At 37.4% G+C, this 27,914-nt stretch overlaps 1 long non-coding RNA gene across 1 annotated transcript; it reads left to right on the plus strand.

Moving 5' to 3' along the window:
- Positions 1-9,352: 9,352 nt before the first annotated feature.
- LOC109255832 (uncharacterized) lies at positions 9,353-27,877 on the plus strand. Its single transcript, XR_002075356.2, has 2 exons — positions 9,353-9,431; positions 27,655-27,877. It is a non-coding gene; the product is annotated as an uncharacterized LOC109255832 (long non-coding RNA).
- The last annotated feature ends 37 nt before the right edge of the window (positions 27,878-27,914 follow it).

Consider the following 27,914-nt stretch of genomic DNA (forward strand, 5'->3'; position numbering starts at 1 on the left):
GGGAGACACAGAATCGGAAACAGGCTCCAGGCTCTGAGCCATCAGCCCAGAGCCTGACGCGGGGCTCGAACTCACGGACCGCGAGATCATGACCTGAGCCGAAGTCAGCCGCCCAACCGACTGAGCCACCCAGGCGCCCCAAAAATATTTTTACTTCAAAGCTTTTTATACACTCCAATTTCAAATTGTATATGTAAAAGGGCTTATAGTTAATATTATTTTTAAAAATCAGTATAAAGATTTTTTTAACTTAAGCATGTAGCTAATTTACATTCAATACAATTACTAAAATATTTGTCTTTGAGTTGATTATATTCTTATGTCATTAATAGTTTTTTTCTTGGGGTGCGTGGGTGGCTCAGTGAGTAAAGCATCCAAATCTTGATGTCGGTTCAGGTCATGATTGTACCATTCGTGAGATTGAGCCCTGAGTCGGGCCCTGTGCTGACACCCAGAGCCTGCTTGGGATTCTCTCTCTCCCTCTTGCTCTACCCCTCCCCAAGTCTCTCTCTCTCTCTCTCTCTCTCTCTCAAAATAAATAAGTATTTAAAAAAATTGTTTTCTTATTTTATATTCCTTTTTTCATTTTTTTGCTATATATACACACATACACATAAATACATACATAGTCACAATATATAAATATACACACATATATTTAAGAGTTTGGAAGTTATAAATTTTTCCCTTCCAAATGTTTTAATACAGGTATTCATGGCCATACCCTGGAGATAATACTGTACCTATGCTTTATCATAGATTAATAACTATCTTTACCTGAATTATCCTTTCAGAAAATGTAAGGATCTTAGAATACTTTTTATTCAATTACCTCATCTCAATTTATATGCTCTTAAGTGTTTTGATTCTCTTTCTATACATTAAACCCCATAAGACACTTTACATTTTATTTTCTATTATCAATGTTTATTTAAATTTGCCACATATGTACTGTTTTCTTTACTTATCATGTCTTCCTGAATTTCTGAGCTTAAAATCTGCATGAATGTGGTAAGACTGGTTGTTTTATTGTCCACACCTAATAATTCCAATATCCAGATTCCCAATGGGTCTCTTTTTGTTTTCTGTTATTCCTTCTGGTTTGGCTTATTTTGTCTTATGAGTCTGATTATCTTTCTGTGTTGGACATTGTATTCAAAAATTGCTTTTAGAAATAATCTGAGGCTGACAATGGTGTTTGTTTGTTTATTTGTTTTTCCCAGAGAGGATAGCATAGTCAGGGCCAGGGCAGCAAAGAAATCCAGTTGAAAGGATTCAGAAACTATTTATAGAGTGTTCTGGGGCAGGAAACCAACAAGGGACATTGAGTCACTTGGTCTAGTTTAAAAGGACAAGGGAGGTAGCAGTGGAGAATCACCTGTGAAGCTTTACTTGGAGATGAGTACAGCCACTGCATGAACTATAGCAGAAATGGAGGTGGGGGAGGCAATGCCCTGATTTCTCTGTCCTCCCAGCCTCTGCTGTCCTGACCATGCTTCTCTTTGTCCAAACCCGATTAGAAGCCAGAGGACATGGGAGCCTGAATGATGTAGTCAATTAGGTGTTAGTGATACTGAAACAAAGAGCAGGGAAGAGAAGGGTAGAAAGTAAATCTGGACAGCCAATGTGGAATAACAGATACAATGGGTGTATTTTTGCTTCTCCTGCTCTTTGCTGGGGCCATGACTTGAGTTTTTCTGGAACATGTAAGTAACTTATTGGAATAAAGTCCAATCTTTCACTGTCAGGGTGGAGAGCCTCTAGGCCTAAACTCAGAGGGATGGTGACTCAACTGGAGACTCCTATCTTGATGGGCTCTCTATGCGATCCTCTGCTTACTGAGTCCCTAAAAGTAAAGCTCCACCTTTCAGCTGTCTTCAGTCAATCTGTAAAGCCTCCAGGGCAGAAGCACGACTTAGCTATAATGTTCTTTGATCTCTACCTGATTACCCACTTTCTGTAATATTTTTACAAGAAATTTTGAAGGAAGATGGGGAGGATCTAACTATTTTCTTTGTCTTCAGTAGAAAGGTTGAGCACGGGTTGGCAAACCATGACCCATGGGACAAATCCAGCCCAATACTTGTTTTTGTAAATTAAGTTCTGTTTGAAAAAAAAAAACCTGTACCTATTAATTAATATATTGTTAATAGCTGTATTCATGATGCAATGGCAGAGTTGGATAGTTTAGCTAGAGACAGTAGGACGCCACAAAGCCTTAATACTTACAATCTAGCCCTTTATGGAAAAAATTTACCAGATTCTGCTAAACATGCCCGTCATTTTCAGAAACCAATCATCCTTCCCACAAGAAAATTTAAACATATATAATTCACAGTCTGAAGCATCTTCATATATACCATCTAATTAAATTTTAGTGGCAAACTTGATCGAGTTGAGTTTCTTTATTATTATAGATCTATCTAATGATGGTGATATTAATGAAATTTTCAGTGCTCAAACTGAAGTTAATTGGTAGGAAAATAAGAAAGAAGTGGTGTAGATTACTGGAAAAGGCCAATAAAACTGCCATTGATGGAGATAAATGGAAAACTGGAACTTTAAAGTGATTAAAAATATGATTAAGAGATTTAATTAATGTACACACAAACAAATATTAGGCTTATCATCATTTAAATCATATTTTGATACTTTCTAGCACCTACTGTGTGGCTGATAATGTGCTACAATTTTTATATGTACTCTCCCAATCAAGTTCCAATCTCTGTTGAGTTAATTACAATTCTTCTCATTTAACAGATGGGTAGACTGAGTTCCAGAAAGTTTAACCAATTTATTTGTGATCTCAAGCTTGCAGGGAACGGTTTTGGGATTTGGATCCCCTTTAGAGTGAAAGCAGCAGAAGGTCCAGCTGGGGCCATTTCATGTACTTCTTTAGACAACAGGGTTGTACTGCCCCAACAGGTTTTCTTCATGCTGTAAATACGGTAACAATACCATCTCTGACTTTTTGTTTCAGTTGTATCCCGGAAAAAAAACATCAAATGGCAGAGGCAGAAATGTTTACTTCTAAGAAACAGTAGGACAGATCTGATTGATTTGGACTGAGGCATACTGACAATTCAACAGTAGCTGGCTGAAATTGCCTTTTCCAACTGAAATAGGCAAGCCTCGTTGAGAGCACTGTAGTCAGCCCGCACCTGCTGCAGGAATCCTTTGCAGTACTTCCGAGGCAACGCGTATCTTGGAGGTATCTTAAGACTCTGTTATGTATTTATTATGTTCATGAATATCAAAGAGGTGGAGGACAAGTTTGGAAGCTTCAGATAAACTTCAGATAGGCTCTGGGAACTTCTAATTGCATTTTTTAAGTTGTGTTTTATGTATACTCTTTATAAAAGATTTCTTCCCCATAAATTCCTAAGAGACTGTTCCTTAGCCTGCACTCAACAACTGGAAAGTTTTTTGTCTCTTAAAATCCAATTGATGTTTAGGTGTTTGTGCCTTTGTAATGTCCTCGGTTGCTTTCCCAGCAAGATGTTTGCACTTAGGACTTCGTTTTGCTTTAACTTTGGCAAAGATTTGCCCTGAGTCTGAGGCCAGGAAGGAAGTCATTTAGGCCCCAGAAGGACAAATTCATCTTGACTGGTAAGTAACAGAAAATGGGTTTGTTGTTACAGAAAACTTACAGGCTTAACTTGAACAGCTGTGAATGCTGCAATCGATATGAAATGGTTGTTTTAAAAATAATTAACTACAAAAACAAATGCATAATTAAATTCTAAATATTGTTATACTGGTAGGCATGTTTATATATTGTAATTAGTCTGAGGTGAGGAAAAGAGCCCAAGGAGGTTCCTGAACCATTAGAATACTTCCAGTGTCAGAATGCTTCATCCTTCCCTTCCCTATTTTTTTGCTCCACCCTCCTAATTTTGTTACTTCTTAGTCTTGAAGAGAGAGAAATATAGGGGAAGAAATGATAGAAAAAGGCAGAAAGATTGGTACTTTCTAACACTGGAAACACAAATCATATGACATCAGTGGAGAAGCAGTTCGCTTGGAAATTCAAATATGTGACCTCCCCGTAATGTAACATGAACGATTACTGAGAGTTGATCTCTATATTTTTTAGAATGTGTCCTTTAACAAATGCACAGTAAATGTGCTGTCTCTGGAAGGATTGACCAGTGTGTAAAGTCTTGTTTCACGCAACTTGAAACCATTGAAAAATATTTTTGTGAGTTACCTTTACATGTCCTCTGTAGGACAAAGATAAAATAAGGGAAGAATAATTTTTATATGACAATGAAATGGACTCTTAAGGGTGGAGGAAAGGATTGGAACAAAAAAAATGTCAGTACATTTAAATTAAATTTGCTTGCAATGATTGGTTCAGTTTCAAAACCTCTTCTGGTTAATAACCATTTTGCCACACACCTTATCCAAAGGTCACTACTCTCCTGACGGTTCCACCATTATAGATTAGTTTTGCCTACTTTGGAAAATTATACACATGGAATCATACAGTATGTTCTCTTTTATGTCTTTCTTCTTTCATTCATGAGATTCACCCATGTCATTGCATTTGGTTTTGGTGTTTGTTCTCATTGTGTGACTGTACTACACATTATTTATTAATTTGACTGTTGAAAGATATTTGGTTTGTAGGACTGCAAACCAGGTATGTGGAATCCTGGAAAACCTTTTTTACCCCAAGGTCTCTGCCTACATAAATGATTTGAGTAAAAATGAATTACAAAATTTATGGGCCTATGTGATACTGATTTATGACTGTTGAAAGATATTTGCTTTGTAGGACTGCACACCAGGTATGTGGAATCCTGGAAAACCTTTTTTCCCCCAAGGTCTCTGCCTACATAAATGATTTGAGTAAAAATGAATTACAAAATTTATGGGCCTATGTGATACTGATTTATCAATAAACATTTAGAATAATAGGTAGAGAAGAGGTATTTACAAATTTGTTTATTGTCCAATTGGTAGTCATATTCTTCGTAATATCCAAATATCTTCTAAATAAGACCCAGGAATTATGTCTTAATGTTCTTAATTGTCACATATCTTATTCCTGGCTAATGTTTTTCTTACTATAAGGAAAAGTGAGCAAGACTTTACTATCTGCAATGCCATGGCTCTTCGGCACCTGTTGGTATTGAAACACCATTGATTTTCTTGCCTTTGCATATCCCTAATACCTTTTTGTTAAATGCTGGTTACCTTATTACCCATGATGTTGCATCACCCATGTGACATCTGTGAATATTGGCTTCCAATGCCTCTCCCAAAGATTGTTACTTTACTTCATTGATTGTGACCACACATGCAAGTCTTATCCATAGTGTGCAGTGTCAACAAGAATTCATTTCTAGTCATGATAAATTTACCATTCAGAATTTTATAGGATAAACATAGAACAACACATCTTGTTAGCTATGTCTTCTCTTGAAGTCTTTTGACTAGAATCAGTATAATCCTAGAATGTGATATCTTTTGGTGTTGGTTATAACCCCTGCCTTGTACTTCTTCGCACCACTGGGAATGATCAGCTAGGAGTCGATCAGTTTGTACAAGCAGGGTGGTTCCCGTCCATACAAGGTACATCCCTGCCATGTTCGGTACGGCTTAAGAACAGTCAAGGGGAGCATCAAGAGGACCCACTGGCATTACAGAGCATCAGTCTGGTTAGCCCATGGAGGAGATAGCTATGAGCAGTGCTGGAGGACTGGCGGATATGAGATACACATTCTATGGAGAGGGTGGGGATTGTACTGGCTGTTCATATGGGATGAGTGCTGCCACCCTCACCACTGCCAGGTGCAATAGACTAGACGTGGCACTGAAGTAAGAGCTGATACATGGATGTACATAGGTGGTGAAGTTGTCAGTGGACTGTTAGTAGCCCAGAGCCTGTGTCTATCTTGTGTCACCCCAAATTACTGTATTAGCCTCATTCTGGTGACTCAATCCCATGTGATTTTATAGAAAAAAAATGCCAAACAAGGAGTCCTGGACCTCCTTGGGACATCCAGTCAGCCCCATTAGTGGGGTAGAGTGTTGGAAAGCACCTAGGAGAGGGGAAACAGGGAGCAGTACACATATGAGTCCTAGTCTGGGCTCAGACACCCTACATGGATGGCAATACCAGCTCCAGCTGATACTACCCACTTGAAAGAGAGATAATTGCAAGGAAATCACTCAAAGCATGGGGTTCCTTGTGGCATTGGTAGGTAGAATGCTGCATGTCTAAGGACAATACTATTGGGTTGTTTCTAGTTTTAACCATTACAAGAAAGCTAGTATGAATATTTTTGGTGCACATATGAACTGATTTCTGTTGGCCCTATACTCAGAGTGGAATTGACTGTAACTAATTATATATAACTGAACATAACATGCATGTTCACTTTAGCAGGTGCTGACAAGTTTCCAGAGGATTTCTATCAAGTCACACTCTCAGAAACCTGACAATATCAGATCTCCACACCCTTGTCAGCATTTGGTGAGGTCATTATTGTTATTTAAAACAAAAAAAATAAGCTCTTCTGGTGGATTCAGTGGGACTTCATAATGGTTTTAATCAGATTTTTCTGATGAATAATGATATAGATACCTTTTCATATGCTTATTGGATATGTTGGTATCCTTGATGATTTTCGATTTTTCTATTGACTCTATTTGATAGAAAAACATCTTTTTTTCTTATTGCTTGGTAGAAATCTTTTTCTTATTGAATGTAGGAGTTCTTGATATATACCTTTAATACTAGTCTTTTATTGGTATTTGTATTGCACATATCTTTATCCTATGTAACATTTAGGTTTTTATTCTCTTAATGGTGCCTTTGAGTGACAGAACATTTTAATTTTAATATAATCCAACTTATCAACATTTTCCTTTATTGTTAGTACATTTTTGTCCTTGAGAAAGGCTTGGTTTCAGCCTTTCATAGGGCAGTTTTTCCTATTTTTTATGGACCACACTCTTTAGGGTTTCATCTGAAATTCTGGGTTCTTTACCAGAAGGAACCTCACCTTGGCAGACCCTGAGCTCTAACCCTGTCTTTCAGTACCAAAAAACTTCAGATATTTTTGCTCATTGTTTTAGCCTCTCAGACTTACTTTCCACTTGTATTCTTGGTGACTTGCATGTATAGCTTTGGTGTCAGCTAACATCTTGTGGGGAGATTGCATATAGAATTTTCTAACTCACTTTTGTGCCATTCCTTCCTCTGTGATCTTGGCCCTGCAAATCTGGGTATCTCCAAATTCTAATTTCTGTCTCCCCAGCCTGATGGAACTGCCTCCAGCTCCAGATTGCTTTCTGCTTCTCTTTCCTGGGCTGCAAATTGGTAAATTACTCAGGAAAAAAAAAACCCACAGAGGCAAATTTGAGTCTCACCTCAGTTAGCTTATTTTCTGTGATGTTGATCTTTCAAGTCCTGTCCTCTTTGGATCATTTATGATGCTTTCAAATATTAATTAATTAATTAATTCATTCATTTTTGTATTTATTCAAAATAATCTGCTTTTATTGTTGATCTGAGAGAGAGAGAGAATTACTCTGATGCATGACATATGCTATCATTCCAGAGGTGGAATGAAGTCATAGTTCTTAAAGTAATCCTTTAAGCATGCTACACCTGGGGAGTTTCATTGGTCCTAGCTGGTATCTAGTTCCAGCTTTCCTCCATCTTTATGGCCCCTCCTATCCCTTATCTCTTTCTTTTCTGTAATTTTATTTCTGTTCCTCTTTGGCAATAAAAAATTCCTCTGTTTACCTTATGCAGAGTACTGCTGTTCTCTCTCTCTCTCTCTCTCTCTCTCTCTCTCTCTCTCTCTGTCTCTTTCTCTCTTTTAATCCTTGAACTCTGTAGTCACCTTAACTGGCAGGACCCATTGTCCATTCCAAGCTTTTAACTCTCATGTGAGGATAGTTCCCACTTTAAGAGGAACTCTAATGCAGTTGTTAGAAAATTGTCCCCCTACACATTTCTACAAAGGTATGTATCAGTTTTTATATAAATGATACCTAATTCCAAAGAGAAATTGAAGTGGCTTGACAGAAGGAAGTCAAAGTCCTTATGTCTGAAGTATATTTTTTGTTTTTATCTTGCTCTTATTTTTTTGAGTAATATTTCCTATATATATATTCTACTATGTTCTAAGATCTTAGAAAATATTTAAAACTTCAAACCTGACTTGAAACTTCTTAAAATTAAAGGAGACTTATTTATTTACTTATTTCTTTAATGTTTACTTATTTTTGAGAGATAAAGTGTGAGTAGGAGAGGTGCAGAGAGAGGCGGGGGGACAGAAGATCTGAAGTGGGCTCTGTGCTGACAGCAGAGAGCCTGATGCTGGGCTTGAACTCACCAACCTTGAGATCGTGACCTGACCCAAAGTCAGATGCTCAACAAACTGAGCCACCCAGGTGTCCCTTCCTTACCTAATTTTTAAAAAATTGACTTCTAAATGAAGCACTGATGCTAGGAATATTGCTCTGTTAAGCCTAAATTTCCTTTAGGCTCGTCCTCTGGATTCACTTAGATAAATTATCATTTGCACAGACTCTCAATGTATATATGCTGTTCACTCATTCAACACATATTTATTGAGTGCTAACTCAGTGCCATGCTCTGTGCTACGTGCTAGGCATACAATGGTGAGCAAAACACACATGATCTCTGTCCCCATGGAGCCTACTGTTCTGTGGGGAGGAGCAGATATTAATAAAATGACATAAAATGCTACCTCAATCTACAAACGGAAAATTGTTGACAGGAAAATGTGCGGCCTCTGTGATAGCACAGAGAGATCACATATTGGCTGGGAGTTGCTAAACAAAGCCTTGTTATGTGGATATTTCACCTAAGGTTACATGCAATTTCTATCATTACTCTGAATAATCAGCAAGGTGAATGATTTTGTTACAACTGTGTGCTACAACTATGTAGCATAACATTTCTAATCATCATGAGATCATCACATTAATAAAATTCCAGTATATAAGACGTATCCCACAAGCCTACATATTGTATGGCTAGGATGTCCTTTATTTTAAACATTGCTCTATTTAATGGCATAGGTGGATGGCACAGGGATAGAGAAAAAGACGGTTCTTTGTTGTATAGTACTAAGTAAATTTAGATATTCAGTGTATTGTTTTAAATTTTTATTTATGCTTCCAGTTGGCGTTGCTAGGTGGAAAGAAGGATGTGCTAATATTTTTCAGGGCAGATCATATTTACTTCTGGTCTTTGAGCATAAACTTCAACATATATACAAAAATGATGAAAATTGAATATCTTGGAAGAGAATACCTGCCAAACACTATTGTCACTTGAAATGCTACCAATTCTGTTCTTGCAGCTTTGCCGAGGGAACACTATGAACAAAACATGCAGGCATGAATGTGTGTCATATTCTCAGGGAAGGGCGAGCATAACAGTAAGTACAAAGAGAGGTAGAATGGAGTGGAAAAAATAGAGTGGACCCAGATTACAGGTTGAGGGGTGTCCTGCTAAGAATTTGTAGGTAATAGGGGAGCCACTGAAATGGGTATGTTGTGGCAGGGAGGATATCTATTATTTGGTAAGATTGCTTTGAGAAACCTGAGAAAATGGATTGAAACGAGGAGAGTTATGGACTGAGCCACAGTGAACAGATAATATCTGGGAAGGGATGGTATTCGAGAGTCTCAGATATGTCACCTATGATTAAAGATAATCTCTGTTGTTGTTGTTGTTTCTTTCTTTTCTTTCTTTTTCTTTTTTACTTTTAGGAAAAGCTTAACAACTGGAGAATTTTAATGAATCTGATAGGATTGCGAGATTACTAATTAACAACAATCGATCTTCATTTCATAATTTGGGGTCCCTTATCTGATTTTCCTATTACCTTAAGCATTCTATGTTCTGACTTTTTGCTTTTGATTCCCTCAAACTATGCTGCTCACAAATGAAGAATACATTAATGTAAATATGTAAGGAAGTTCTCGTCTTTATCATTTGCTCCTGAGCCTTGGACAGTTCTGATGTAAATCATTTTAGAAGCTTCCCTAATTAAAATGGAAACCCATTGTGTCAGTTTGTCTGAAGGAACTAGAGTAATGTATATTTGAATGTTTGTTTGAATATACCTTTTAGGCTATTGACAGAAATTTGAGAAGGAGGCCAAGTTTAGCAGCATGGGCCCAGAGAAAGACCAAAGCCAGGCATGAATATTTACTGACAGGCGGTTAAGCAAAACAGCCACTCTGCTGTTTGTCTTTTCACTGTCCTGGATATTTGCTTCTTATTAATCTTTTAGGATGTATTCTTCCTTTGCTGAATCCATTATTAAACAGAGAACAGACATTGTGTTAGTAGCATTGTTTGTTCTTGCTCAGGTTGATGGAGAAAAAAATATGTTGGAGGTAGTTAAAAGAAGTTGTATTACTTTTCTAATTATGTGCATTTACAAACAGAACAAGATTTCTAAAAAGACATCCTGTATTTTTTGTTGTTTTTAGGTGAGAAAAATGTATATCTTAACACTAGATTGTAGAGAATGATCTCACAAATTCTCTAAAATCTGCCTCTTGCTCCCTGGGAGTTTTAATAGAATTATAAAAACTATTATGCTGATGAGTTTTTATGATAAAAAAAGAATACACTGGATTTTGTGTTTCATGGGCCAGCTATGGATTGCTTCTCTAGGATGATTTTGCCATTTTTATCTGCAGTATTTTTTTGGCAGTATTATTGTCTTATAACAATTAAAATAATATTGTTCTATTAAAATTAAATATGTAGCTACAATCTTCATTCTTTTAACAACCTTGTAGTTTAGAGATAAGGTTGCTGAGGCCCAGAGAGTTTGAGTAACTTGCCAAATATCACGTAATGGTAAATAAAGACACTGATATTCAAATTTAAGTCTGCCTCCAAAGATCCTATTTTTTTCTGATATACCCTGCCGCTTTTTCACAGAGATAAATGTCACACCAAATTATTTTTCTTCTTCTACTCAGAGGAGGAGGATGAGGCATGGAGGAGTTGTGTCTTGACGATATGAAGCAATGAGACCTTGTTGTAATAAAAAATGGCAGCCAGTCTTTCAGTGGCTTGCTCATTAGTGTCTCAAAATAAAGAATTCAGTTCTGATGATGGCAAATTCTTGGCAACTAACAAAAGGAAGCAAAATACAAACATTTTGAAGTAGGCTTCTACTGATACTTCTGTCTGAGAGATTTATACTTTTGTCTCTTTGTTTTCCCAAAGTGTCCGTTTCAGGAAAACCAAATCTCCATTTCAGTTTGACCTGAACGGGTTGTGTGAAGCCTTGTCACTTACCGCTTGATGGATGATGTCATGATGAGTGGCATGTACAAGGATGGAGTCAGTGATCTCAAACTTTCCAAAGCTTGATTTGTATTTTAAGAATGTATATGTCTGGCCAAAAGGAAAGATACATTCAGTGGCAAAGAAGCAAATTTTGGCATTTTAAAAGCCCATATTGTTAAATTGTGCAATTGAAACTGTATCAGGGATTAATAAACTACAGCCACTCGGACCAATCTCCATCATCTGAACTTGTTTTTGCATGGCTTCCTAAGTTAAGATGGTTTTTTACATTTTTAGAGGGCTGTAAACCAAAAACCAAACAAACAAATTCAAAAATGCAAAGAATATGAAAGAGACCTTATGTGCTCCACAAAGTCCAAAATATTTACTATCTGCCCATTTGGAGGAAGAGTTTGTCTATGCCTGACCTATACAATGATGGTTAAGATATCTAAACATATACCAATTCTATTCCATGCAGCTTGCCTTAGAGAAACAATAGATTTGTGCTTGAATCCTATTTACTGCTTGTGTGAACTTGGGTAGAATACACAATGTTCTTGAGGCATGCTTACCCATTCTTGAAATAGGTATAATGTTATCTGTGTCATAGCGTAGTCAGAAAGATTCTGTATGTGAAGAAAGTTTTAAGTGTCAAAGCAGATTGCAAAGTAGAATGTAGAGTATAATCTCATCTTTGTAAAAACATGTTTATTTTTACGATTTTATTCACATGAAAAATGCCTGGCAACATAGCCACTGAGTTGTGTTAACAGTGGCAAATGCTGGAGAGTGAGAATAAAAAAAAAGTTTACTCTATTTTATATGGTTCTGTATTAAATTTTTAAAAGGTACTTCTTTGTTAATTACAGAATAAAAATAATGTAAAAACTTTTGGCTTATCATAGGGATAGGGTGAGTGTTGATCCTTCCTTTTTCCTTAAAGAAGAATAAAAGATTCTCCTGATGGCAGATTCTAATTTGTGGATTTGAACAGCATTTTGGAAAAGGCTTAAGTCTTAGCCTAGGATAGCAGAGCTCAGATTATTTAGGAGAACAAACATGTAAGTGTCTTTTAAAATGTACTTTATTGTTTAACAATTTGTAATGTCTTGACTTCTGAAAGGAAAATTAGATTCAATATTTCATTTCAAGTTTTAGCCTTTATATGGTTGGATGGGGCATCCTCAAATAGGATGCCATCCTCCCTGCATCTCACTTGGGGGAAAATTCCACCGCTTATGTGTCCGTCTGGACTTTCTTTTATCCCTGAAATCAAATTCATGGAAAGCTCAGCCTAACCTCAGTGGATCCAATACTTCTGTTATTATAGACTTACTATGACTGAAAGTATTTCTGTAATTAATGAGAAATAAAAGACATAATTAGCGACATTCTCCTTCCATTATAGCCCAACTGGGGCTCCATCAGGTCTATAAAGATTTCAGATTCTCTTAGACTGTTAGGCAATGCTGTTTGCCATGGTCTGGCTTTGTCCAGATATATAATGTAAGTTGAAAGAGCATTATATTTATATAATGTAAATTGAAGTGTAAATTTCATCTGAAGTTGAGGAAACATGCCCATTAGTTTCATTCCTAAGTGCTATGACTTCTAACTAATGATGCTTTGGTGAAATTCCAACACTTTCAATATACCCAAACATCCTCAAGACCCCACAAAACTGTAAGATCCCAGGTAAGGTCACTTGAGCAGCTTCTCACCAAGACTGATGGTTACTCTCATCCTCTGGAGCTGCCATGCTCTTTTGTTCTTTGCACAGTGCACAGGCCCTGCATATCATTCCCTGTAACTCCCACTCTTCCAGGACCAGTTTGCCTGCCTTGGATTTCTCTCACACCTATAATTCTTTTTTTTTAATTAAAAAATATTAATGTTTATTTTTGAGAGAGAGAGAGAGAGAGAGAGAAAGAGGGAAAGAGCATGAGCAGGGGAGAGGGCAGTGGGGGGAGATAATAGATAGATAGTAGATAGATAGATAGATAGATAGAGAGAGAGAGAGATAGGGATACTCTTAAGCAGGCTCCGCACTCAGCCTGGAGCTCAGTGTGGGGCTGGATCCCATAACCCTAGGATTACGACTTGAGCTGAAATCAAGAGTTGGACACTGAACAAATTGAGCCATCCAGGCGTCCCTCTCACATCTGTAATTTTGATTCACCCTCACACTCTTATCTTTCTGAGGTGTGGGTCATCCATTTTCACCATTGCTCTCCACTGTCCCTAGGATTACCATTATTCATCTTTTAACCTGTTAAAAAAAGCTTTTCTTCTTGGAGATGTTTCTTTTACAGGATACAATGCAGTTGATTTAATTTTATTACTCAGCTCTCTTGAATAGGATTGTCTCTGTGTTATGTCTCTGTCCTGTTAAAGGGATAAATAGTCTGCAGAGAGGAAAGGAAGATGGGTTGGTTTAAGTTCAAGTACAATTTTACGTGGCTTCCACTCAAGATCCTACAAGGCCTGATGAATCTCATTCCTCATGTCTCAGTGTCTGTCCCTTAGAATGCTGTGTTGTCTTCCTGAATCTGTCCACCACCATGGCTATCCTTTCTCAGCCAAGCCTTCAGTTATAGCTTTGTTTGGTCTAAAACTGTGAACAGGGCTTGGACCTTTCCCATAGGAACTTTGTTTCTTAGGAAAACTTTGGGAGGGATCTAGTTGTCTGATAAACTTCCTCTCTGTATTCTATGACTTTGTTAAAAAAAGTGTTTAAAGGTTTTTTTTTTTTAATACTTTGATATCCTAAAAACTGCAAAAGACAGTATAGACTTCTCATACTCTTTGCCCAGTTTTCCCTGTTGTTAACATCTTATAATAGTACATCTGTCACAACTGAGGAACCACCATTGGTATATTCCTATTAACTAAACTCAGTCTTTATTTGGATTTCACTAGTTCCGTGATTCTTAAGGAGGTATTTTTTTTGCCAAAAGCACAGGGGATATATAGGAGAGTGTTGCCTGTTATATTTTGGATTAAGCTCTGATCCTTTCTAGGTAATTTGGGGTGGTGAGTTGCTTGGTTGACAATTAATTACATTATTTTCTAGGTGTGTCCTGATTAAACGACTTGAAATGGGTGCCATTAGGGACAAACATTGTTTTTTCACACAGCGGTTCTTTGCGTTTTTAGAACTCCAAAGAGGACAGATTAGGGTAACCTGAGTCTTCTTTTAGTGAAACCTTTTGCTGAGAAAGAGCAGGCAAAGGCCTCTGCTCCAATTTTAGTATATGTGCTGCTGGAGGGAGCACCAAAGGCCTCTGTTCATGTGGCTCCCCCTGCCCTGGGGCTTCATGGGAATAATGCTGACTTCAGGCAAAACTACAGTGCCTGGGAGAGCAGTAGGGGCTAAGGAAGGTTTACAAATAGGGTAAAAATAAAAATCATTTGGATTTTTGGAGAAAGCAGAATGAAGTGAAACCAGGATGAACTTAAAAACATAGAAAACTATTAAAGTGCCCAAGGGGATTTGGGTTAGTGGTCATAGAAAATCTTGTATGATTACTGTACCTTCTTTAAATGTAAAATGTATCTCATAAATGTTCTGAAGATACTGTATGTTTGTGTGTGTGTGTGTGTGTGTGTGTGTGTGTGTGTGTGTGTATGTGTATATTTGAGCTGGCAGGGTGACATTTATTAGGCAAATAAATATTGAACAGCTAGCTAGCTGTGGACTAGACACTGTAGTAATTACTGAGGATACTGAATAAAGAAGACTGTTCTTGCCCTCAAGAAGCTTATGACCTGGCTGATGGTGACCTTACATATGTATAACCTAGCAGTTTTTCTTTTCAACTATTTCTCTTCTTCCAATTTATACTACATTTTATCTGGCATGGCAGGAGATGTCTAGCTATGGCAATATGACCATTGTCATAAGTTTGTCCTTATGACAAATATAAACACAAATTATCACCTTCATTAACAAATGTTGATTAAGTTTTTGCTCTCTGTAGCACTTTTACCAGCCATTAGGCAAATAAAACCAATGTAAGACATACTCTATCCCTTTTTTACCCAGTGTATTATCCTATAAAGAAAAACAATGGTACAAGTTAGCCCCAGTTCGTTCTGAAGAATGTTACAGATTTAAATTCTCAGGGAGATTAGAAAAGGATGCAATCGCTTCCAACTGGAACCAGAGGTGAAACCTCATGGAAGAAAGCCTCAGATTATGCACCAGAAGTAAAACCTTATATATTCACAGGGTTTTCGAGGGTTGAACTAGACCAGCCCAATTTATTAAACACCCCCCTGTTTTCTTTGGTATTGCTCATTTTCTCACCTTTTTGTGCCACGATGACCAATTATGGTGAACATCATTCATTTCTCATTAGCTGAGTTAGAAGAAATGGTTAATATAGATTAAGATTGGCAGCAACAAGCCATGCCACCCTGGGAGTTAACACAGCAAGTGTGGAAATTATCCTGGTCTCTTCACTTCTCTGGGTTCCAATGCAGACCTTGAAATCCCCTATAGCAGTGATTAACTAACTGGTTATCTGTATATTGTGCCACAGTATAGACTTTTGGCCCAGAGTCCTAGTTCATGGTAGAAGTAAATACTTATTCTATGCTTTTTCTTGAATTCTCCAATTGCTGTTTTACCCATAGGATATAGTTGGAGACTGTCATAATTCTGCCATAATATTCCAGATTTAGTTTTCAAACAGTCTTTGTCACATGCATTGTTATTTTTAAGATACAAGTGGCACAAGATTTATTATGCTATAGTCATATATATATGTATATGTGTGTATGTATATAATTTCCTACCCCCTAAGAGGTGAATTCTTTAGAGGAAATGAAAATAAAAATTTCATAGGGTGTAGGGCAGAGCAAATGCTCATCACAGACTTATCTGACAAGTCTCTTTCAAGAGCCTGTCCACAGATTGAAGATTCACTCTTTGCTCAATTTGCATCCTTGGCCCAATAAATGTTTTATGACCTCCCTCTATGAGCACTCACAGCCAGAAGGAGGTAATGCAAAATTGATCTGTATATTAAAACTGCTGAGCCAAGCGGGCTTGCTCCTGGAATTACACTGATTATGTGTATATGTGATTCAACAGGCCCTATTGAGACACCATAGTATTTGAAAAGACACCCATCAGCTGCATTTTTTATATACACAGTTTCTTCTTTTCCTCCTCCTCTTAACCCTCTGGACCAACTCCTATATTCACATTTTTAACTCCCTTTGGGCTCATGAATAGCAATAAGTGTTTTCAGAAAAGAAAATGCTTCACCATTATGCTCAGCAGTCTATTATTTCTAGAATACAAGGAAGGACATAGACCTTCAAATCAAACACACAGAGGTCGGAATCCCAGCTTTACCATTTAATTGCTATGTGGATTTGGGCAAATTATTATATCTCTCTGGGCCTCATATTGCTATTTTAAAGTAGAGATAATAACATCTACCTGCCTGAATTGTTGCAAATATAACTGGTATAGCCAGGCTTTCGCTGTCTGTGAATATAAAATGAGGTCCATTTCCTTTCATATCCATGTTATGATGGTGGAGTTAACGCTGACATGATAGATCCCCTTAAAGCATGCTCTAATTATTTCTGGAAATGACACCAGGTTCTCTTTTACATGGGCTAAGAACAGATTTATTCACGTTTTTCATTCTGTCCTTTTTTGACAAGCTCCCAAGATATTCATTTATATAACAACTATTTTTATTGATACCTATTTTGTGCGAGGAGCTTTTCTAGCACATGGGTTATTGCTGAATAGGACAGACAAGGTCCTTGTTTTCGTGAAACTTATAGATTATGTGGAGCATCTGGGTGGCTCAGTTGGTTAAGTGTCTGACTCTTGATTTTGGCTCAGGTCATGATCTCCCCAGGTTTGAGAGTTTGAGACCTGCTTTGGACTCGGCTGTCAGCACAGAGCCCAAGCTGTCTCTTGGGATTCTCTCTCCTCTGTGCCTTCCCCATGCACACATGCTCCCTCTCTTTCTTTCTCTCTCTCTCTCTCTCTCAAAGTAAATAAACTTAAAAAAAAGAAACTTACAGATTGTCGCAGGTGAGGAGTGAGGGAGTCAGATCAAATAGATAAATAATTATAGATAAGGATACTCTGAAAGAAATAAAGCAGAGAAATCCTCTAGAAATTGACTAGCAAGCTGTTATAAAGGAACAACATTAGAGATGATAGGTAGTTGACATTTGAGCTAAAACCTAGATGGTGAGATGGAGCCTACTAAATGAAGATCAGAAGTAGAGGAAGGATATTCCAGATTGAAGGATCTACAAAGGCAGTTTTGAGAAAGAGCCACGGAGTTAGAGCAACTGAGGGAAGAGGAGTATGATTCTGGTCATCAATTCTGACATGTGGGTGTCTTCCCACACCACCAAGCGCTTCATCAACACCAGGTGGGTGTCTTGCAATTCAACTCAATTCTGACACTATCTACCCAGGAGAGAGCATCAGATTCCACAGGGTAAGGGTTTAGTCCCATAACACTCGATACTATCCCACCCTGAACTTGCACTTCAGATGCCAGGTTGCTACCTGTGCTTCTGACTGACTGGCTATAAATCAGAGCTTCCCATGACCCCCTCCTTTGGTTTCATTAATTGCTAGAACAGGTTACAGAACTCAGGAAACCAGTTTACTCACTAGATTACTAGTTTATAATGAAGGATATCAAAGGACATGAGTCAACCTACATGTGAAGAGATATATAGGGCAAGGTATAGGGAAAGGGCACGGAGCTTCCACGCCCTCTCCTTGCACACAACTCTTCCCGATCTCCATGTGTTCACCAGTGAGGAAGTTCTCTGAACTCTGCCCTTTTGTTTTTTTTTTATGGAGACTTCATTTTTTAGGCAGTGTTGATTAAATCATTGGTTGTTGGTGATTTATTCAGTCTCCAGCCCCTTCCCCCTTTCCAGGGAAGTCAGGTGGGTGGGACTAAAGGGTCCAACCCTCTAATCATGTGGTTGGTTCCTCTAGGGCCAGCCCCAATCCTTAGATGACCTAGGGACTTTCCAAAGGGCACCTCATTAACATAACAAAAGACACTCTTTGTCATTCTCATTGTTTATAAGGGTTCTAGGAGCTTTGTGCCAGAAATGAGGGATGAAGACTAAATATATGTTTCTTATTATAAATCACAGGGAGTATAACTGAAACAGTGAGAAAGGGTAAGGTAGTACAAGGTGAGTCTGATAATTGCGCAGGGGCCTGATTATGTATGTCCCTGCAGGACATCAAAGGGCAATTAGAATGACTGGAAGATACTGATTGATATGTTTTAAGCAGATAAACCACATGATCTAATTTACTTAAAAAAATTACGTTAAAAAAAAAACAAAAAACTTCTGGCTGCTGTATGTGTAAGAATATGAGTACAAGTGTGGAAATAGGGAAAATATTTTGGCTATGATTGTAGTTCAGATAGGAGGGGTCGGCTGGGTGGCTCAGTGGGTTAAGCGTCTGACTTTGGCTCAGGTGATGATCTCATAGTTTGTGGGCCTGAGCCCCATGTTGGGCTCTGTGCTGACAGCCTGGAGCCTGGTTCAGATTTTCTCTCTCTCTCTCAAAATTAAACATTAAAAGATTTTTTTCTGGCAGTGGCTTGTGGGTATGATGCAGAGCATGAGTTCTGTTTTTCATAAGCTGGTACTAGTCTTACTATTGAAGATGTCAAGTAGTTAGATATACAGCCTGAAATCTAGGGTTTAGAGAGGATGGGAGATTTAAATTTGAGAGGCATGAAAATATATATAGTATTTAAAGCAATGGATGTGGATGAATTATTGGGGAATATGAATGGGACATAAAAGAAGAGGTTATAGGATCAATCCCTAGAGTACGCTAACATTTAGAAGTCAGCTAAAGAAGAGAAGGAAGTAAAGAATATTGAGAAAGAGAATTAACGAAGCTGGGGGAAAATGGAATAATGTATGATGTTCTGGACCCAAGACAAAAAAAGGCTTTTAAAAAGGTAAGAGTGTTTTGGAATGTACGGCTAAGAAGTGCAGCGAGAGGAGACAGAGAAGGGATTACAAAATTTGGCAGCATGGAGATCACTGACAAGATCCTGAGGAGCTAGTTCATTGAGTCATTGACGTAAAGAGTGAAAACCCAGTTGAAGTGAGGTGAAGATAAGATAGGACCTGAAAAAATGGATATAGATACGTATTTCCAGACATTTGGCTATTGAATGAAGTAAAGAAAGGAGACACTCTTTGGCAGAACATGAAAGGCCCAGAAAAAAACTTTTTTTGTTTGTTTGTTTATTTTTTCCAAATGGCAGATCCAGAACCTGTATACTTTTCAATGTTAATAATCCTTGGAGAAGAATAATTGATGGTCTTGGAGAGAGGGGGAATCTTTGCCACAGTGAAATCTTTGAGAAGCCAAGAGAGGATGTCTATAGAACACAGGTGCTCTGCTGGCATTTGATAGGTAAGGATTGGTCTTTCATGGTAGGGGAAGAGAAAGCAGTGACTGCACGTTCATTTTGGGGGAAACTGAAGACAATTCCATCTGATTATTCTATTATCTCAGTGGAGTACAAGGGAAGGTTATTATTTAAGAGTGAGCAGGGAGGAAGAGGGGATTTGGAGGGTTTGCGGAGAGAAAAGATGTGAAATAGTCTCTGAGGGGAGAGGCAGTGCCAGTCTTTAAGGAAGTGTTCTGGTCTTGCTGGGAAGGCTTGAGTACCCTCAGAGAAGGAAACAAATTTAAATAAGACCTATTAGCGTGGTGGAGTGCCTCTGCTCCTGCACACGCTCTCGAAAGTGCTACTCAACACACAAAACACTGCTGGCGGCTGCTCTGAGAGGTGCTCCGTGAGGGACTAGTCCCTTTGGGACCACGTTCCAAGCATAAAATGAACATCCACAGAGCAAGGTCATGCTACAATTTTTAACAAAGTTTTGGATCTGGTGGAAGGAAGCCATGATGGTATGAATTTAAAAGTATTCTTGAACAGAGCTACTCTTGCAGTTCACAGGAGAATTTTCAAGGAAGGTCTGATGAGCATTTTGATGCTTATAAGTCGACTGGCTCCCAGGTAGGTAGTAAGGGTCAGTTTACCTTCTCCAAAGAGAATGCCCTTGACAGTGGCTGTTCTGTGTCCAAGAACCAGGTATGCCAAGGCCCAGAGAGATGAAAATACTTCATTCTCATCCCAGCCTGAGGTGTTTCCCAATCTCCATTTTTTGTCCCTAGAATTTTCCTCTTTCCAGGTTGACTGACAATAGTAATATAAAATCACATTTTTAAAGCTTATTTATTTATTTTGAGAAGGAGAGAGAGAGAGAGAGAGAGCGCACATGAGCAGGGTAGGGGCAGAGAGAGAGAGAGAATAAGAGAGAATCCCAAGGAGGCTCTGCACTGTGCAGAGCGTGACATGGGGCTTGATCCCCATGAACCGTGAGATCATGACCTGAGCTGAAATCAAGAGTCAGTTGCTTAACCGACTGAACCACCCAGGCACCCCAATATCAAATCACATTGAAGAAAGTCTGTCTTAACCAAAATGGATGTAGTCTTACTTAATGGCCTGAATAAAATAGCAATATTAGTGCATTTGGATTATTCCCTCTAAATGACATCATGTATAGAACATCAGTTCTATCAACATCATCATCATCAACATCAGGTTGAATCTGATCAAATACTTTTTTTAAGTCAATGAATAGTAGCTTGAGGGCAAATCCATATCTGTATTCTTTTTCCATAGTTCTCTCTATTTCAGCTTCATACTTCCTATTTGAGCTACTTAAGAACATATACAATTCCAATGAGCAATAGTATTTTTTTAATCTACACACCATCCAGGAATACAGCTTGCAGAAACACAGTTTATGCAGGGCAATTTACATTGCCAAATAGAATTCATGGCAGTGAATATTTTATATTTTTCCCTAAAGAAAATATGTGTGTGATGGTTTTACATTTGCAGAATTATGGCTCATTCAAGAGGTTCTCCCCCATGCCATAACTACAACAAAGGGTTTCTGTTTCCTTCCACAAAGAAGAGTTGAGGTCTCTTCTATGTTGATGTATAGATAACCCCAGTGACTTGACTTTGTTTGTTTGTTTGTTTGCTTGTTTATTTATTTATTTATTTATTTATTTATTTATTTATTGAGAGAGAGAGAGAGAGAGAGAGAGAGAATGAATCCCAAGTATGCTCTGAGCTTTCAGTGCAGAGCTCAGTGTGGGGCTCAAACTCATGAGCCCATGAGATCATGACCTGGGTCAAAATCAAGAGTCAGATGCTTAACTGACTGAGCCACTCACGTGCCCCCCCCCTCCACCACAACTAACTTTTAAATAGTAATTTTCTGAGGTTTCCAAACATTTAGGGTTGAGTTGTGGTCTAAGGACCTTGCTAAATGAATTTTAAAGATCACATGTTTAATGTGGCTTGAACATACCTACAAAATAATAGGGGCCCTATCTTATAGATTTTAAGTTCTATATAAGTTAATGCTATAGTATTATGGTACCTACATCATAGGTAGATACCTAGAAAATGTAGATTCTTTTACCTATAATAATCATTGTTTCTTTCAAAATACAAAATTAAATTATTATAATGTACATTACTATTAGTACAAGTGCCTAAATTTGCATTATATACTGCATTTCTGCTACTTGATTGGTTCTTCTTCATGGGCTTATTACCCCAGTTTATTAAAAATCGGCATTTGCTATAAGATGGATTTGTCTTGAAACTTTCCCATGGATCTATTTATGGATCTATTTATTTAAAATGGCTTAATTTAACTTCTAGGATATATTAAAAATAATAAATTATAATAGTAAAATTTTATTATACCACTTTATTAAAAAATAGTTTGCCATATTGGGAATCCAATTTACTTAAGTGTTTACACTGGTGGGGTGGTTACAGTAGGGTCAGAGAAAAAATGAGAGGAAAAGAGAGAGAAAGAGATTTACAATAGATTACAGCAAGAAAATAAAACCTTAGAGTATGACCATGTAGGTTAGCAACTATAATCATAGAAAAAGGGAAAAAAAAGGACGATGTCTCAATGACTGGAAACAAGATAATTGCAAATAATGCACCAAACTCCAGGCTACTGCATGAAGAACTATGAAACAGAAAATCTTGGCCTGTTGTGAAAAAAATTAATGTTTCTGATATTCCTTCATTCACTCACTTAATCATTTATACATCAATCCTTGCATCATGTTTAGATGAGAACAGTGAAGAAAAAAATTGATGTCTAAATTCTGAAAAAAGGTAATGAAATAAACTCCTATTTGCTTATATGTCTTTCTTTGTAGAGACATGTGGATACTTGATTGGTAATCATAATTAATTCTACCACTTTATAAAGGATTAAACCTGCAAAACTATAAAACTCCTAGTAGATAACATAGAAGAAAATCTAGGTGATGTGGGTATGGTGATGCCTTTTTAGATGTAACACTGAAGATGTGATCCATGAAAGAAACAGTTAACAAGCTGGGCTTTACTAACATCACAAACTTCTGCTCTGCAAAAGACAATATTAAGAGACGCAGAAGACAAATTATTTGCAAAATAGTTTTTGGGAAAAATATTTGCAAAAGACACATCTGATAAAAGACTGTTACCCAAAATATACAAAGAGCTTTTAAAACTCAGTGGTAAGAAAATAAACAACCTGATTTAAAAATTGGCCCAAGACACCTTAACAGACACCTCATCAAAAAAGAGACACATGGGGCGCCTGGGTGGCTCAGTCAGTTAAGCGGCCGACTTCGGCTCAGGTCATGATCTTGCGGTCCATGAGTTCGAGCCCCGCGTCGGGCTCTGTGCTGACAGCTCAGAGCCTGGAGCCTGCTTCAGATTCTGTGTCTCCATCTCTCTGACCCTCCCCTGTTCATGCTCTGTCTCTCTCTGTCTCAAAAATAAATAAACGTTAAAAAAAATTAAAAAAAAAAAAAAGAGACACAGATGGCAAATAAGTACATGAAAAGGTGCTCAACATCATATACTTAAGAGAAATGGGAATTAAGACAACAATGAGATACCACTAGACACCTATTAAGATGGCCAAAATTAAGAACACTGACACGAAATGCTGATGAGGATGTACAGCAACAGGAACTCTCATTTATTGCTGGTAGAAATACAAAAGGGAACAGCCTCTTGGGAAGACAGTTGGACCGTTTCTTAGAAAAAGAAGACATATTCTTACTATATGATCCAGCAATTGTTTTCCTTGGTGTTTGCCCAAAGGAGTTGAAAACTTGCGTCTACACAAAAATCTGCGTGCAAGCGTTTATGGCAGCTTTATTCATAATTGACAAATCTTAGAAGCAACCAAGATGTCCTCCAGTAATTGAATGCGGAAATAAACTGATATATCCAGACAATGGGATAGTATTCAGTGCTGAAAAGAAATGAGTTATTAAGCCATGAAAAGACATGAAGGAAACTTAAATACAAATTATTAAGTGAAAGAAGTCAATCTGAAGAGACTATACACAATAATTCCAACTAGGACATTTTAGGAAAGGCAAAGCTATGAAGACAGTAAAAACATTAGTGTTGGCAGGAGTTTCGGGGTGGAGGGAGATGAATTTGCAGAGCACAGAGGATTTTTAGGGTAGTGAAAATACTCTGTATATTATAATGGTGGATATGTGTCATTATACTTTTGTTTATACTCGTGGAATGTACAATGCCAAGAATGAACCCTAAGGTTAGCCATGGACTTTGAGTGACTATGATGTACTGATATAGGGCTATCTTTGGTAAAAAATTGTACTATTTTGTTGAGTGATGTTGATAATGGGGAGGCTATGCATGTGTGGGGGCAGAGTTAATGAGAAATCGCTGTACCTTCCTCTCAGTTTTGTTGTAAACCTAAAACTGCTTGAAAAAATAGTCTTTAAGAAAAAGCAGGCCCTTGACATCAAAAATCCATATGATCTTTTTGGCCAATAGGACTACTGTGAAATTGAAATGTGCTGACTTTAAGTGTATAACACATACTGGATTTTGAAGTGATAATAATAATGATAAAAAATATAAGATGTCTCAATTTTATGTTATATGCTGAAATGGTATTATTTTGGATATATTGGGTTAAATAAAATACATTATTAAAATTAATGTCACTAGTTTCTTTTGCTTTCTTTCAAATGTATTTAATAGAAATTTAAAATTATACATGCAAGGGCACCTGGGTAGCTTAGTCAGTGGAGCAACCAACTTTTAGCTCAGGACATGGTCTTGCGGTTCATGGGTTTGAGCCCCTCATTGGGCTCGCTGCTGTTGGCACAGAGCACACTTTGGATCCTGAGTCCCCCTCTCTCAGCCCCTCCCCTATTTGTGCTTTCTCTCCCGAAATAAACATTAAAAAAAAACTTTAAAAAATTATAAGTGCAGCTTAAATTATATTTAAGGACAATACTGCTCTAGACCAGTCTGCCCCCAAATAATGAAAATTGTTGGAAATAAAGGAGGAATTAAAACACACATACATAAATAGGTATTTGAGAGAGGTTTGCGACTTTTAAGGTGCAATCCACACTTCTTAGATCAGAGGAATTTATATAGATTTCTTCTGATTTTGACTTAGAATTTATTTCTGAAGATTTGTTTTGCGGATTGTGCTGACTTTTTTGTTCATCTCTCCTAGTAAATTAATTGCGCTTACAGGATTTTTCTTTGTTTTCTGGTACATTTCTCCTTCCTTTCATGTTTGTCATCTATTCTCCGACCTGTTCCAAGGGTTTGAAATTGACTCCATATATGACTTTCCACATGGTGGATTTTGAGAATCCTCTGAGAAACGATCTAGGGTGGGATCTATGTTTCTCACTGTAAAGGTGTTTATGGCTTTCCATTCTCAGCCACCCTTTGGGCATCACAATTCTGACTTTCTCGCTCCCACCTCCTCTCCCTCCTTCCCTTCACTCTGTGTGGTATGTGCATGTGTACTTTGGATTTTGTGGGAGTTCAGAATGTGTGATGTCTAAGAATGGAAACTAAGGTAGGTTTTTTTTTTTTTTTTTTTTTTTTTTTTTTAGCTTGTGTAAGAAACAAGTAATCAGACAAATGCTGTATAGGATTTTGTTGAATATCGGTCAGGAACCCCGTTCTGTTTGAAATGAAGTAGCATCCAGCATATTGACATGAATGAAGCTGACACTTGGATGCAGAAAATTCACTGAATATAAATTTAAATATTAAAGAATAATGAGGTTATAAGTGCCTGAAAAATTGCTTTTGCTCATGCCCAGTAGGAATTTTCATGAGCATGGAATTATGTAACTGTTTCTGCCTCTCTGAAATATTACCAAAGTTTAATTGGCAGTTGTACAATTGGGTGGAAATTTTTTAATGGTTTACTGTTTTCTATAGATTGAAGTCTTCACTTATTATTACAAAATGTCTTCATACATTTGACAACAATAAAACCCAGACAGACAAAATGAAAGTGTTGGTACCTTAAGAAATGTAAGATGTTGGTCAATTTATAAATGTGGACAGATCTGTTAAATGTCCAGGAATGTTAAGGTATTTTATCCTCTATTTAATTTAGACAAAAATATAGTCACAATTTATAATTGCTTATATTTAGATGATATTATATGTGTATCTATATGTGTATAATAGTCCATAAGATAAATGGCAGTATCTTTCATTATTGTCATATCTTTACTTCTGCATCTTTATATGTGTGAAATTAGACATTAATTTGGAGGTTTAATGAATGAAATATTTATATGCAGAAGTTCCTGGGTGGCTCAGTCAGTTAAGTGTAGGATTCTTGATTTCAGCTCAGGTCATGATCTCACAGTGATGAGATCAAGCCCCAAGTCGGGCTCTGTGCTGCACATGGAACCTGCTTGGGATTCTCTCTCTCCCTCTTTTGCTGTACCTCCTCTGCTTGTGTGTGTGCCTGTGCTGTCTCAACATAAAAAAAAAAGAAAAAGAAAAAAAGAAATATCTATATGCAGATTTACTGCATATGTTTCCTATTTATATATATTCCCATAAATGAGTGAACAAGTCTTTGCAAGATGTTTTGTAAAAGTCATTGTTCTTAAGATATTCACTCATTATACCTAAGCTTGGGAATGGATATGTTTACATTTTACCTATCTTTTGTTCAGGTGAAATTTGTAAATATTAATGGAATGTCTATTATGCGCAGGTGCTTCTTTCTACTTGCCTAATGGGGCCACTGATACTGATGGTTTTATTGTGGTTTTGTGTGAAAATGTCCCTGTTTTAAAGCATTTGACTGTGATGGGACATAGGTCAACAGTTCTCAATAGTTCAGGAAGAAAAGAGTTTTTTTGTACTTATAATTATGCACCATACTTATAATTTTCCTGTAAGTTTGAAATGTTTCTAAAAAACAGAAGGGAAAAAAAAGACTATCACTTGGCAACTGTTTGAGCTTGGAAAAATAACTTCAATGTTCTGAGCTCAGTTACCACACATACTAATATCTTTTTTAAAAAGTTTTTATTTACTTATTTTGAGAGTTAGAGAGCACACATGGGCAAGTGGGGTAGGGGCAGACAGAGAGGGCAAGAGAGAGAATCCAAGCAGGCTCCACACTTTTATTGAGGAGCCCGATGTGGGGCTAGATCTCATGAACCACAAGATCATAACCTGAGCCAAAGTTGGAACATTAACCAACTGAGCCACCCAGGTGCCCCTGGGCATACTAATATCTTAAAAAGTTGTTTTAAGGATTAGGACTGTAAGTTAATTATAGATTTATGATTTCCTATTTTATTCAGTGGTTTATAATTTGTTAGAGTCATTATTTACTTTGATGTTCAAATTATTCCATATTTGCTAGTGGGAGCCCCTTCTAGTTTGAAAGCCTGTTTTAACATCCTTGCAACAATCCTATTTTATGATTAAAAAAAATCTTTAAATTGCACCAGTATAGCACATCAAAGTACACATGACATAAGGGCATTTGCAGACATCTCAGAATAGAGATCTGGACAGTGGTTTGCAACAACACAAAACAAATACAAAGTCCCTGAAGAACCACCCGTGTTACAGAGAATGCAGCACCTGTAGGAGGTGTCTGTGATGGCAAGCACTGGGACAATAACCTGAAGTGTTGTTTGCTCTATTCGTGGTGGTAGGCAGGGTAACCCTCTGATTAAAAAATAAAAAAGACATTTCCTGACTTATTTCAAAAAATATTAATCCCACAGAGAAAGAAAATCATGGTTAGGAAAAGGGAATTCTAATATTTTTGCTTATAATCTCTGAAAACTGAAGAGATGAAATTAACAGAGGAAACATGGGGGGAGGTTGTAATTTCCCTCTTTTTCTTACCTTTAGGAAAAACCAGACCCAAGCTATTCCAGACACATGATGTTATTTCTTCAAGACCTCCAAAAACAGGAGACTCCACCACCTTCTCAGTCCATTTCAACATCTACTGATACTTACAGCCTGGAATTCTATGTCTCTAAACCAAGTATCATGTGCTGCTTTAAGATGAAACCTGCCATTCTTGTTCCATAGTCAAAAAAATAAAAATTCTGGTTATCATTCTCTTCAAGATGTCTGTAAGGGAGTAGTTTTCAAATTTATAGTTG

Source organism: Panthera pardus, unplaced genomic scaffold (genome assembly GCF_024362965.1).
Source record: "Panthera pardus isolate Hobbes unplaced genomic scaffold, ASM2436296v1 HiC_scaffold_20, whole genome shotgun sequence".
Taxonomy (NCBI): domain Eukaryota; kingdom Metazoa; phylum Chordata; class Mammalia; order Carnivora; family Felidae; genus Panthera; species Panthera pardus.